Source organism: Phyllobates terribilis, unplaced genomic scaffold, assembly GCF_046119375.1.
Source record: "Phyllobates terribilis strain yellow unplaced genomic scaffold, ASM4611937v1 Scaffold_108__1_contigs__length_5656254, whole genome shotgun sequence".
Lineage (NCBI taxonomy): Eukaryota > Metazoa > Chordata > Amphibia > Anura > Dendrobatidae > Phyllobates > Phyllobates terribilis.
Window position 1 is genome coordinate 342249 of NW_027362868.1, and position 13037 is coordinate 355285.

General features: G+C 45.6%; 9 non-coding genes and 1 pseudogene across 9 annotated transcripts; all 10 read left to right on the forward strand.

The window, feature by feature from the left end:
* The first annotated feature begins 730 nt into the window (after positions 1 to 730).
* LOC141200875 (U2 spliceosomal RNA) lies at positions 731 to 921 on the forward strand. Its single transcript, XR_012272574.1, has one exon. It is a non-coding gene; the product is annotated as a U2 spliceosomal RNA (small nuclear RNA).
* Positions 922 to 2044: 1123 nt separating this feature from the next.
* On the forward strand, positions 2045 to 2235 carry LOC141201132 (U2 spliceosomal RNA). The gene has a single exon (XR_012272703.1). It is a non-coding gene; the product is annotated as a U2 spliceosomal RNA (small nuclear RNA).
* A 1121-nt stretch (positions 2236 to 3356) lies between these two features.
* LOC141200887 (U2 spliceosomal RNA) lies at positions 3357 to 3547 on the forward strand. Its single transcript, XR_012272585.1, has one exon. It is a non-coding gene; the product is annotated as a U2 spliceosomal RNA (small nuclear RNA).
* A 1121-nt stretch (positions 3548 to 4668) lies between these two features.
* On the forward strand, positions 4669 to 4859 carry LOC141200899 (U2 spliceosomal RNA). The gene has a single exon (XR_012272591.1). It is a non-coding gene; the product is annotated as a U2 spliceosomal RNA (small nuclear RNA).
* A 1120-nt stretch (positions 4860 to 5979) lies between these two features.
* Positions 5980 to 6170, forward strand: LOC141200910 (U2 spliceosomal RNA). The gene has a single exon (XR_012272601.1). It is a non-coding gene; the product is annotated as a U2 spliceosomal RNA (small nuclear RNA).
* A 1121-nt stretch (positions 6171 to 7291) lies between these two features.
* LOC141200921 (U2 spliceosomal RNA) lies at positions 7292 to 7482 on the forward strand. Its single transcript, XR_012272603.1, has one exon. It is a non-coding gene; the product is annotated as a U2 spliceosomal RNA (small nuclear RNA).
* A 1120-nt stretch (positions 7483 to 8602) lies between these two features.
* Positions 8603 to 8793, forward strand: LOC141200383 (U2 spliceosomal RNA). Its single transcript, XR_012272105.1, has one exon. It is a non-coding gene; the product is annotated as a U2 spliceosomal RNA (small nuclear RNA).
* Positions 8794 to 9913: 1120 nt separating this feature from the next.
* Positions 9914 to 10104, forward strand: LOC141200933 (U2 spliceosomal RNA). The gene has a single exon (XR_012272610.1). It is a non-coding gene; the product is annotated as a U2 spliceosomal RNA (small nuclear RNA).
* A 1123-nt stretch (positions 10105 to 11227) lies between these two features.
* Positions 11228 to 11302, forward strand: LOC141201014 (U2 spliceosomal RNA; annotated as a pseudogene).
* Positions 11303 to 12113: 811 nt separating this feature from the next.
* LOC141200907 (U2 spliceosomal RNA) lies at positions 12114 to 12297 on the forward strand. Its single transcript, XR_012272598.1, has one exon. It is a non-coding gene; the product is annotated as a U2 spliceosomal RNA (small nuclear RNA).
* Positions 12298 to 13037: the final 740 nt, after the last annotated feature.

Here is a 13037-nt window from a genome sequence, read left to right on the forward strand (position 1 = left end):
ATCAACAGCAGCCTTTTAAACTCACCTGAGCTAACAGGTATGTGAGCTGGTTACTCTGCTGCGCTTAAAATTTCTTTTTTGGTTTGCTACAATGCCTTTTCTGAAACGTTGTCTCCCTCTGCTGGAACACTGACTTCTTTCATTTAATGCCTGCAGACTATAAAAGAGAAACCAACCCAAAAAGTTTGGTTGATTAGTCTGTATCATTCTTTTAAACTGTTGCTTATGGCGGTCTCTGTGAGCTTCTCAGTGACATTCAGCCATCCAGGTATCCCGCCTGCAGTAGACGGAATGTGGCAATGGAACGCTGGCTGCGCGTGTCATAATAGGCTCTGAGCCTTTATATACCTGCGCACAGCAGCAGCCACCTTCAGTCTGCTGCTGGACAGCCAGCAGCAGCAGCAGGAGAGGTAATTAATCAGCAACCCTCCTGCTAAGGGTAGACAGCTGCTCGTTCCACCCCCCCCCCCGCCTTAATTGGTTCTCCTCCCTTCCAACGGTGTTGAGGCGGGTGGGAACAGCCGGGGGTTGAGGGTACTGTGCTAAAAGAGGTGGAGTTATGCAGATCTAAAACGCGTGGATTGCAGCAGCAGCAAGCCGAAAAGTGCAGGCATGTGAGGGATCTAGAGGTTGACAGCATGTCTTCTTAACGGGAGTCCAGGTGGCCATCTCCACAAATGGACTTTTCAGAATCCTTGGGTGGCACCGTAGTCGGAAACCAATTCTGGTTATCGCTTCTCGGCCTTTTGGCTAAGATCAAGTGTAGTATCTGTTCTTATCAGTTTAATATCTGATACGTCCCCTATCTGGGGACCATATATTAAATGGATTTTTAGAACAGGGAGATGGAAAAAGAGCTTGCTCTGTCCACTCCACGCATTGACCTGGTATTGCAGTATCTCCAGGACCGGTGCACCCCTTCTTTAATGCAGTTTCTAAAATCAGAAAGAATTGAATTCAATGCTTTTTGTTCATTTTGCTTGTTTGTCGGATTTTGGGATGGACTCTTTGGCTTTGCTTTTCTTCTCCTCATTGGATTTTTCATGTTAAAAGTTGCAGAAGCCAGATGACAAGCTCATTTTGGTTCAACTTCAGCAACTGTGCATTGCATTGCCATGTAATGTAATGTAATGCAATGCTATCTATCTAGCTCTCCCTCTATACTTCCTTTTGGATAAACAGACATATTAGGCAAGCATTTTGGAGCTTTCACCTAAATAACTACAGGTGGTGAGATAAGCTGCACAATATAATTGACCTTTCAGTATATTGTTGCACACACACCATCTATTTAGCAAATGCCCTTGTTATCAACAGCAGCCTTTTAAACTCACCTGAGCTAACAGGTATGTGAGCTGGTTACTCTGCTGCGCTTAAAATTTCTTTTTTGGTTTGCTACAATGCCTTTTCTGAAACGTTGTCTCCCTCTGCTGGAACACTGACTTCTTTCATTTAATGCCTGCAGACTATAAAAGAGAAACCAACCCAAAAAGTTTGGTTGATTAGTCTGTGGCATTCTTTTAAACTGTTGCTTATGGCGGTCTCTGTGAGCTTCTCAGTGACATTCAGCCATCCAGGTATCCCGCCTGCAGTAGACGGAATGTGGCAATGGAACGCTGGCTGCGCGTGTCATAATAGGCTCTGAGCCTTTATATACCTGCGCACAGCAGCAGCCACCTTCAGTCTGCTGCTGGACAGCCAGCAGCAGCAGCAGCAGGAGAGGTAATTAATCAGCAACCCTCCTGCTAAGGGTAGACAGCTGCTCGTTCCACCCCCCCCCCCCCGCCTTAATTGGTTCTCCTCCCTTCCAACGGTGTTGAGGCGGGTGGGAACAGCCGGGGGTTGAGGGTACTGTGCTAAAAGAGGTGGAGTTATGCAGATCTAAAACGCGTGGATTGCAGCAGCAGCAAGCCGAAAAGTGCAGGCATGTGAGGGATCTAGAGGTTGACAGCATGTCTTCTTAACGGGAGTCCAGGTGGCCATCTCCACAAATGGACTTTTCAGAATCCTTGGGTGGCACCGTAGTCGGAAACCAATTCTGGTTATCGCTTCTCGGCCTTTTGGCTAAGATCAAGTGTAGTATCTGTTCTTATCAGTTTAATATCTGATACGTCCCCTATTTGGGGACCATATATTAAATGGATTTTTAGAACAGGGAGATGGAAAAAGAGCTTGCTCTGTCCACTCCACGCATTGACCTGGTATTGCAGTATCTCCAGGACCGGTGCACCCCTTCTTTAATGCAGTTTCTAAAATCAGAAAGAATTGAATTCAATGCTTTTTGTTCATTTTGCTTGTTTGTCGGATTTTGGGATGGACTCTTTGGCTTTGCTTTTCTTCTCCTCATTGGATTTTTCATGTTAAAAGTTGCAGAAGCCAGATGACAAGCTCATTTTGGTTCAACTTCAGCAACTGTGCATTGCATTGCCATGTAATGTAATGTAATGCAATGCTATCTATCTAGCTCTCCCTCTATACTTCCTTTTGGATAAACAGACATATTAGGCAAGCATTTTGGAGCTTTCACCTAAATAACTACAGGTGGTGAGATAAGCTGCACAATATAATTGACCTTTCAGTATATTGTTGCACACACACCATCTATTTAGCAAATGCCCTTGTTATCAACAGCAGCCTTTTAAACTCACCTGAGCTAACAGGTATGTGAGCTGGTTACTCTGCTGCGCTTAAAATTTCTTTTTTGGTTTGCTACAATGCCTTTTCTGAAACGTTGTCTCCCTCTGCTGGAACACTGACTTCTTTCATTTAATGCCTGCAGACTATAAAAGAGAAACCAACCCAAAAAGTTTGGTTGATTAGTCTGTGGCATTCTTTTAAACTGTTGCTTATGGCGGTCTCTGTGAGCTTCTCAGTGACATTCAGCCATCCAGGTATCCCGCCTGCAGTAGACGGAATGTGGCAATGGAACGCCGGCTGCGCGTGTCATAATAGGCTCTGAGCCTTTATATACCTGCGCACAGCAGCAGCCACCTTCAGTCTGCTGCTGGACAGCCAGCAGCAGCAGCAGCAGGAGAGGTAATTAATCAGCAACCCTCCTGCTAAGGGTAGACAGCTGCTCGTTCCACCCCCCCCCCCGCCTTAATTGGTTCTCCTCCCTTCCAACGGTGTTGAGGCGGGTGGGAACAGCCGGGGGTTGAGGGTACTGTGCTAAAAGAGGTGGAGTTATGCAGATCTAAAACGCGTGGATTGCAGCAGCAGCAAGCCGAAAAGTGCAGGCATGTGAGGGATCTAGAGGTTGACAGCATGTCTTCTTAACGGGAGTCCAGGTGGCCATCTCCACAAATGGACTTTTCAGAATCCTTGGGTGGCACCGTAGTCGGAAACCAATTCTGGTTATCGCTTCTCGGCCTTTTGGCTAAGATCAAGTGTAGTATCTGTTCTTATCAGTTTAATATCTGATACGTCCCCTATCTGGGGACCATATATTAAATGGATTTTTAGAACAGGGAGATGGAAAAAGAGCTTGCTCTGTCCACTCCACGCATTGACCTGGTATTGCAGTATCTCCAGGACCGGTGCACCCCTTCTTTAATGCAGTTTCTAAAATCAGAAAGAATTGAATTCAATGCTTTTTGTTCATTTTGCTTGTTTGTCGGATTTTGGGATGGACTCTTTGGCTTTGCTTTTCTTCTCCTCATTGGATTTTCCATGTTAAAAGTTGCAGAAGCCAGATGACAAGCTCATTTTGGTTCAACTTCAGCAACTGTGCATTGCATTGCCATGTAATGTAATGTAATGCAATGCTATCTATCTAGCTCTCCCTCTATACTTCCTTTTGGATAAACAGACATATTAGGCAAGCATTTTGGAGCTTTCACCTAAATAACTACAGGTGGTGAGATAAGCTGCACAATATAATTGACCTTTCAGTATATTGTTGCACACACACCATCTATTTAGCAAATGCCCTTGTTATCAACAGCAGCCTTTTAAACTCACCTGAGCTAACAGGTATGTGAGCTGGTTACTCTGCTGCGCTTAAAATTTCTTTTTTGGTTTGCTACAATGCCTTTTCTGAAACGTTGTCTCCCTCTGCTGGAACACTGACTTCTTTCATTTAATGCCTGCAGACTATAAAAGAGAAACCAACCCAAAAAGTTTGGTTGATTAGTCTGTGGCATTCTTTTAAACTGTTGCTTATGGCGGTCTCTGTGAGCTTCTCAGTGACATTCAGCCATCCAGGTATCCCGCCTGCAGTAGACGGAATGTGGCAATGGAACGCTGGCTGCGCGTGTCATAATAGGCTCTGAGCCTTTATATACCTGCGCACAGCAGCAGCCACCTTCAGTCTGCTGCTGGACAGCCAGCAGCAGCAGCAGCAGGAGAGGTAATTAATCAGCAACCCTCCTGCTAAGGGTAGACAGCTGCTCGTTCCACCCCCCCCCCCGCCTTAATTGGTTCTCCTCCCTTCCAACGGTGTTGAGGCGGGTGGGAACAGCCGGGGGTTGAGGGTACTGTGCTAAAAGAGGTGGAGTTATGCAGATCTAAAACGCGTGGATTGCAGCAGCAGCAAGCCGAAAAGTGCAGGCATGTGAGGGATCTAGAGGTTGACAGCATGTCTTCTTAACGGGAGTCCAGGTGGCCATCTCCACAAATTGACTTTTCAGAATCCTTGGGTGGCACCGTAGTCGGAAACCAATTCTGGTTATCGCTTCTCGGCCTTTTGGCTAAGATCAAGTGTAGTATCTGTTCTTATCAGTTTAATATCTGATACGTCCCCTATCTGGGGACCATATATTAAATGGATTTTTAGAACAGGGAGATGGAAAAAGAGCTTGCTCTGTCCACTCCACGCATTGACCTGGTATTGCAGTATCTCCAGGACCGGTGCACCCCTTCTTTAATGCAGTTTCTAAAATCAGAAAGAATTGAATTCAATGCTTTTTGTTCATTTTGCTTGTTTGTCGGATTTTGGGATGGACTCTTTGGCTTTGCTTTTCTTCTCCTCATTGGATTTTTCATGTTAAAAGTTGCAGAAGCCAGATGACAAGCTCATTTTGGTTCAACTTCAGCAACTGTGCATTGCATTGCCATGTCATGTAATGTAATGCAATGCTATCTATCTAGCTCTCCCTCTATACTTCCTTTTGGATAAACAGACATATTAGGCAAGCATTTTGGAGCTTTCACCTAAATAACTACAGGTGGTGAGATAAGCTGCACAATATAATTGACCTTTCAGTATATTGTTGCACACACACCATCTATTTAGCAAATGCCCTTGTTATCAACAGCAGCCTTTTAAACTCACCTGAGCTAACAGGTATGTGAGCTGGTTACTCTGCTGCGCTTAAAATTTCTTTTTTGGTTTGCTACAATGCCTTTTCTGAAACGTTGTCTCCCTCTGCTGGAACACTGACTTCTTTCATTTAATGCCTGCAGACTATAAAAGAGAAACCAACCCAAAAAGTTTGGTTGATTAGTCTGTGGCATTCTTTTAAACTGTTGCTTATGGCGGTCTCTGTGAGCTTCTCAGTGACATTCAGCCATCCAGGTATCCCGCCTGCAGTAGACGGAATGTGGCAATGGAACGCTGGCTGCGCGTGTCATAATAGGCTCTGAGCCTTTATATACCTGCGCACAGCAGCAGCCACCTTCAGTCTGCTGCTGGACAGCCAGCAGCAGCAGCAGCAGGAGAGGTAATTAATCAGCAACCCTCCTGCTAAGGGTAGACAGCTGCTCGTTCCACCCCCCCCCCGCCTTAATTGGTTCTCCTCCCTTCCAACGGTGTTGAGGCGGGTGGGAACAGCCGGGGGTTGAGGGTACTGTGCTAAAAGAGGTGGAGTTATGCAGATCTAAAACGCGTGGATTGCAGCAGCAGCAAGCCGAAAAGTGCAGGCATGTGAGGGATCTAGAGGTTGACAGCATGTCTTCTTAACGGGAGTCCAGGTGGCCATCTCCACAAATGGACTTTTCAGAATCCTTGGGTGGCACCGTAGTCGGAAACCAATTCTGGTTATCGCTTCTCGGCCTTTTGGCTAAGATCAAGTGTAGTATCTGTTCTTATCAGTTTAATATCTGATACGTCCCCTATCTGGGGACCATATATTAAATGGATTTTTAGAACAGGGAGATGGAAAAAGAGCTTGCTCTGTCCACTCCACGCATTGACCTGGTATTGCAGTATCTCCAGGACCGGTGCACCCCTTCTTTAATGCAGTTTCTAAAATCAGAAAGAATTGAATTCAATGCTTTTTGTTCATTTTGCTTGTTTGTCGGATTTTGGGATGGACTCTTTGGCTTTGCTTTTCTTCTCCTCATTGGATTTTTCATGTTAAAAGTTGCAGAAGCCAGATGACAAGCTCATTTTGGTTCAACTTCAGCAACTGTGCATTGCATTGCCATGTAATGTAATGTAATGCAATGCTATCTATCTAGCTCTCCCTCTATACTTCCTTTTGGATAAACAGACATATTAGGCAAGCATTTTGGAGCTTTCACCTAAATAACTACAGGTGGTGAGATAAGCTGCACAATATAATTGACCTTTCAGTATATTGTTGCACACACACCATCTATTTAGCAAATGCCCTTGTTATCAACAGCAGCCTTTTAAACTCACCTGAGCTAACAGGTATGTGAGCTGGTTACTCTGCTGCGCTTAAAATTTCTTTTTTGGTTTGCTACAATGCCTTTTCTGAAACGTTGTCTCCCTCTGCTGGAACACTGACTTCTTTCATTTAATGCCTGCAGACTATAAAAGAGAAACCAACCCAAAAAGTTTGGTTGATTAGTCTGTGGCATTCTTTTAAACTGTTGCTTATGGCGGTCTCTGTGAGCTTCTCAGTGACATTCAGCCATCCAGGTATCCCGCCTGCAGTAGACGGAATGTGGCAATGGAACGCCGGCTGCGCGTGTCATAATAGGCTCTGAGCCTTTATATACCTGCGCACAGCAGCAGCCACCTTCAGTCTGCTGCTGGACAGCCAGCAGCAGCAGCAGCAGGAGAGGTAATTAATCAGCAACCCTCCTGCTAAGGGTAGACAGCTGCTCGTTCCACCCCCCCCCCCGCCTTAATTGGTTCTCCTCCCTTCCAACGGTGTTGAGGCGGGTGGGAACAGCCGGGGGTTGAGGGTACTGTGCTAAAAGAGGTGGAGTTATGCAGATCTAAAACGCGTGGATTGCAGCAGCAGCAAGCCGAAAAGTGCAGGCATGTGAGGGATCTAGAGGTTGACAGCATGTCTTCTTAACGGGAGTCCAGGTGGCCATCTCCACAAATGGACTTTTCAGAATCCTTGGGTGGCACCGTAGTCGGAAACCAATTCTGGTTATCGCTTCTCGGCCTTTTGGCTAAGATCAAGTGTAGTATCTGTTCTTATCAGTTTAATATCTGATACGTCCCCTATCTGGGGACCATATATTAAATGGATTTTTAGAACAGGGAGATGGAAAAAGAGCTTGCTCTGTCCACTCCACGCATTGACCTGGTATTGCAGTATCTCCAGGACCGGTGCACCCCTTCTTTAATGCAGTTTCTAAAATCAGAAAGAATTGAATTCAATGCTTTTTGTTCATTTTGCTTGTTTGTCGGATTTTGGGATGGACTCTTTGGCTTTGCTTTTCTTCTCCTCATTGGATTTTTCATGTTAAAAGTTGCAGAAGCCAGATGACAAGCTCATTTTGGTTCAACTTCAGCAACTGTGCATTGCATTGCCATGTAATGTAATGTAATGCAATGCTATCTATCTAGCTCTCCCTCTATACTTCCTTTTGGATAAACAGACATATTAGGCAAGCATTTTGGAGCTTTCACCTAAATAACTACAGGTGGTGAGATAAGCTGCACAATATAATTGACCTTTCAGTATATTGTTGCACACACACCATCTATTTAGCAAATGCCCTTGTTATCAACAGCAGCCTTTTAAACTCACCTGAGCTAACAGGTATGTGAGCTGGTTACTCTGCTGCGCTTAAAATTTCTTTTTTGGTTTGCTACAATGCCTTTTCTGAAACGTTGTCTCCCTCTGCTGGAACACTGACTTCTTTCATTTAATGCCTGCAGACTATAAAAGAGAAACCAACCCAAAAAGTTTGGTTGATTAGTCTGTGGAATTCTTTTAAACTGTTGCTTATGGCGGTCTCTGTGAGCTTCTCAGTGACATTCAGCCATCCAGGTATCCCGCCTGCAGTAGACGGAATGTGGCAATGGAACGCTGGCTGCGCGTGTCATAATAGGCTCTGAGCCTTTATATACCTGCGCACAGCAGCAGCCACCTTCAGTCTGCTGCTGGACAGCCAGCAGCAGCAGCAGCAGGAGAGGTAATTAATCAGCAACCCTCCTGCTAAGGGTAGACAGCTGCTCGTTCCACCCCTCCCCCGCCTTAATTGGTTCTCCTCCCTTCCAACGGTGTTGAGGCGGGTGGGAACAGCCGGGGGTTGAGGGTACTGTGCTAAAAGAGGTGGAGTTATGCAGATCTAAAACGCGTGGATTGCAGCAGCAGCAAGCCGAAAGGTGCAGGCATGTGAGGGATCTAGAGGTTGACAGCATGTCTTCTTAACGGGAGTCCAGGTGGCCATCTCCACAAATGGACTTTTCAGAATCCTTGGGTGGCACCGTAGTCGGAAACCAATTCTGGTTATCGCTTCTCGGCCTTTTGGCTAAGATCAAGTGTAGTATCTGTTCTTATCAGTTTAATATCTGATACGTCCCCTATCTGGGGACCATATATTAAATGGATTTTTAGAACAGGGAGATGGAAAAAGAGCTTGCTCTGTCCATTCCACGCATTGACCTGGTATTGCAGTATCTCCAGGACCGGTGCACCCCTTCTTTAATGCAGTTTCTAAAATCAGAAAGAATTAAATTCAATGCTTTTTGTTCATTTTGCTTGTTTGTCGGATTTTGGGATGGACTCTTTGGCTTTGCTTTTCTTCTCCTCATTGGATTTTTCATGTTAAAAGTTGCAGAAGCCAGATGACAAGCTCATTTTGGTTCAACTTCAGCAACTGTGCATTGCATTGCCATGTAATGTAATGTAATGCAATGCTATCTATCTAGCTCTCCCTCTATACTTCCTTTTGGATAAACAGACATATTAGGCAAGCATTTTGGAGCTTTCACCTAAATAACTACAGGTGGTGAGATAAGCTGCACAATATAATTGACCTTTCAGTATATTGTTGCACACACACCATCTATTTAGCAAATGCCCTTGTTATCAACAGCAGCCTTTTAAACTCACCTGAGCTAACAGGTATGTGAGCTGGTTACTCTGCTGCGCTTAAAATTTCTTTTTTGGTTTGCTACAATGCCTTTTCTGAAACGTTGTCTCCCTCTGCTGGAACACTGACTTCTTTCATTTAATGCCTGCAGACTATAAAAGAGAAACCAACCCAAAAAGTTTGGTTGATTAGTCTGTGGCATTCTTTTAAACTGTTGCTTATGGCGGTCTCTGTGAGCTTCTCAGTGACATTCAGCCATCCAGGTATCCCGCCTGCAGTAGACGGAATGTGGCAATGGAACGCTGGCTGCGCGTGTCATAATAGGCTCTGAGCCTTTATATACCTGCGCACAGCAGCAGCCACCTTCAGTCTGCTGCTGGACAGCCAGCAGCAGCAGCAGCAGGAGAGGTAATTAATCAGCAACCCTCCTGCTAAGGGTAGACAGCTGCTCGTTCCACCCCCCCCCCGCCTTAATTGGTTCTCCTCCCTTCCAACGGTGTTGAGGCGGGTGGGAACAGCCGGGGGTTGAGGGTACTGTGCTAAAAGAGGTGGAGTTATGCAGATCTAAAACACGTGGATTGCAGCAGCAGCAAGCCGAAAAGTGCAGGCATGTGAGGGATCTAGAGGTTGACAGCATGTCTTCTTAACGGGAGTCCAGGTGGCCATCTCCACAAATGGACTTTTCAGAATCCTTGGGTGGCACCGTAGTCGGAAACCAATTCTGGTTATCGCTTCTCGGCCTTTTGGCTAAGATCAAGTGTAGTATCTGTTCTTATCAGTTTAATATCTGATACGTCCCCTATCTGGGGACCATATATTAAATGGATTTTTAGAACAGGGAGATGGAAAAAGAGCTTGCTCTGTCCACTCCACGCATTGACCTGGTATTGCAGTATCTCCAGGACCGGTGCACCCCTTCTTTAATGCAGTTTCTAAAATCAGAAAGAATTGAATTCAATGCTTTTTGTTCATTTTGCTTGTTTGTCGGATTTTGGGATGGACTCTTTGGCTTTGCTTTTCTTCTCCTCATTGGATTTTTCATGTTAAAAGTTGCAGAAGCCAGATGACAAGCTCATTTTGTTTCAACTTCAGCAACTGTGCATTGCATTGCCATGTAATGTAATGTAATGCAATGCTATCTATCTAGCTCTCCCTCTATACTTCCTTTTGGATAAACAGACATATTAGGCAAGCATTTTGGAGCTTTCACCTAAATAACTACAGGTGGTGAGATAAGCTGCACAATATAATTGACCTTTCAGTATATTGTTGCACACACACCATCTATTTAGCAAATGCCCTTGTTATCAACAGCAGCCTTTTAAACTCACCTGAGCTAACAGGTATGTGAGCTGGTTACTCTGCTGCGCTTAAAATTTCTTTTTTGGTTTGCTACAATGCCTTTTCTGAAACGTTGTCTCCCTCTGCTGGAACACTGACTTCTTTAATTTAATGCCTGCAGACTATAAAAGAGAAACCAACCCAAAAAGTTTGGTTGATTAGTCTGTGGCATTCTTTTAAACTGTTGCTTATGGCGGTCTCTGTGAGCTTCTCAGTGACATTCAGCCATCCAGGTATCCCGCCTGCAGTAGACGGAATGTGGCAATGGAACGCTGGCTGCGCGTGTCATAATAGGCTCTGAGCCTTTATATACCTGCGCACAGCAGCAGCCACCTTCAGTCTGCTGCTGGACAGCCAGCAGCAGCAGCAGGAGAGGTAATTAATCAGCAACCCTCCTGCTAAGGGTAGACAGCTGCTCGTTCCACCCCCCCCCCCCCCCCGCCTTAATTGGTTCTCCTCCCTTCCAACGGTGTTGAGGCGGGTGGGAACAGCCGGGGGTTGAGGGTACTGTGCTAAAAGAGGTGGAGTTATGCAGATCTAAAACGCGTGGATTGCAGCAGCAGCAAGCCGAAAAGTGCAGGCATGTGAGGGATCTAGAGGTTGACAGCATGTCTTCTTAACGGGAGTCCAGGTGGCCATCTCCACAAATGGACTTTTCAGAATCCTTGGGTGGCACCGTAGTCGGAAACCAATTCTGGTTATCGCTTCTCGGCCTTTTGGCTAAGATCAAGTGTAGTATCTTTCGAAAAGGCGGTTTTGGATGTTGGCAACCCTAGTAGATTGATACATTATGCACACTGGGGTTTAGGCGCTTGTTAGTACGCCAGGTGGCTAATATAGTCATCTGGTGGAAAGCATGGCCCCCCAGGATCGACGCCATTGGGCCGGGGAAGATCGAAAGCCCGAAGTGTGAAGTGCCCCAGGAGTGGTGACCCTGGGGTGCCTTAACTCACTGGGATTGGGAACCCCACTTGAGTTTATGGCACATTTGCACTAGCACTTCAATATTTCTTTCTTCACACACACCCTTATTCCGGGCCTTCTGGCCTTAGGATGGGGAATTTTTCAATTCCCGGTCGAAGGTCCGGGCAGTATTATACTGTGAAACCTTCACTATTTATTTAATTTCTTTGTCACTGTGTGTCCACTTATTCACGTGTGTCACGTCCTACTAGGATTTTGTCGGGATGCGGTTCCCTTACGGGTTCCTCTCTTGGCAGGTCTAGGGGGGGAGTGTGTGGCCATCAGGTTCCGCTCCCCCCTGAACCCCCCTGGCTCTCCTCTTTCGGGAGGAGAGCGTTGTTGGCTCCCCTCTTCCGGGAGGGGAGCACAGTCTTTGGCTCCCAGTGCCTTGCTCGGGTGAGAACTCGGGCAGGTGCTGGGGGTAAGATTGGGTCGCCTCTGGCTCCGGCTGGAGGTGGCTATTTGTCCCTGTTCCTCGCTGTGGCCTTCTGGCTCGGAGGGACGGGGAATGGTTTGGGGGACCCTTCTCCTTTTGGAGAGGGTTTCAAGAAGACCAGCATCCTAGTGCACTTTTTTTGTGGCACTTGTCACTTTTTTAAGCGCACTCGGGTTTTGTACACGAATTCGGGCTTTCGATAAAAAAAAAAAAAAAAATCTGTTCTTATCAGTTTAATATCTGATACGTCCCCTATCTGGGGACCATATATTAAATGGATTTTTAGAACAGGGAGATGGAAAAAGAGCTTGCTCTGTCCACTCCACGCATTGACCTGGTATTGCAGTATCTCCAGGACCGGTGCACCCCTTCTTTAATGCAGTTTCTAAAATCAGAAAGAATTGAATTCAATGCTTTTTGTTCATTTTGCTTGTTTGTCGGATTTTGGGATGGACTCTTTGGCTTTGCTTTTCTTCTCCTCATTGGATTTTTCATGTTAAAAGTTGCAGAAGCCAGATGACAAGCTCATTTTGGTTCAACTTCAGCAACTGTGCATTGCATTGCCATGTAATGTAATGTAATGCAATGCTATCTATCTAGCTCTCCCTCTATACTTCCTTTTGGATAAACAGACATATTAGGCAAGCATTTTGGAGCTTTCACCTAAATAACTACAGGTGGTGAGATAAGCTGCACAATATAATTGACCTTTCAGTATATTGTTGCACACACACCATCTATTTAGCAAATGCCCTTGTTATCAACAGCAGCCTTTTAAACTCACCTGAGCTAACAGGTATGTGAGCTGGTTACTCTGCTGCGCTTAAAATTTCTTTTTTGGTTTGCTACAATGCCTTTTCTGAAACGTTGTCTCCCTCTGCTGGAACACTGACTTCTTTCATTTAATGCCTGCAGACTATAAAAGAGAAACCAACCCAAAAAGTTTGGTTGATTAGTCTGTGGCATTCTTTTAAACTGTTGCTTATGGCGGTCTCTGTGAGCTTCTCAGTGACATTCAGCCATCCAGGTATCCCGCCTGCAGTAGACGGAATGTGGCAATGGAACGCTGGCTGCGCGTGTCATAATAGGCTCTGAGCCTTTATATACCTGC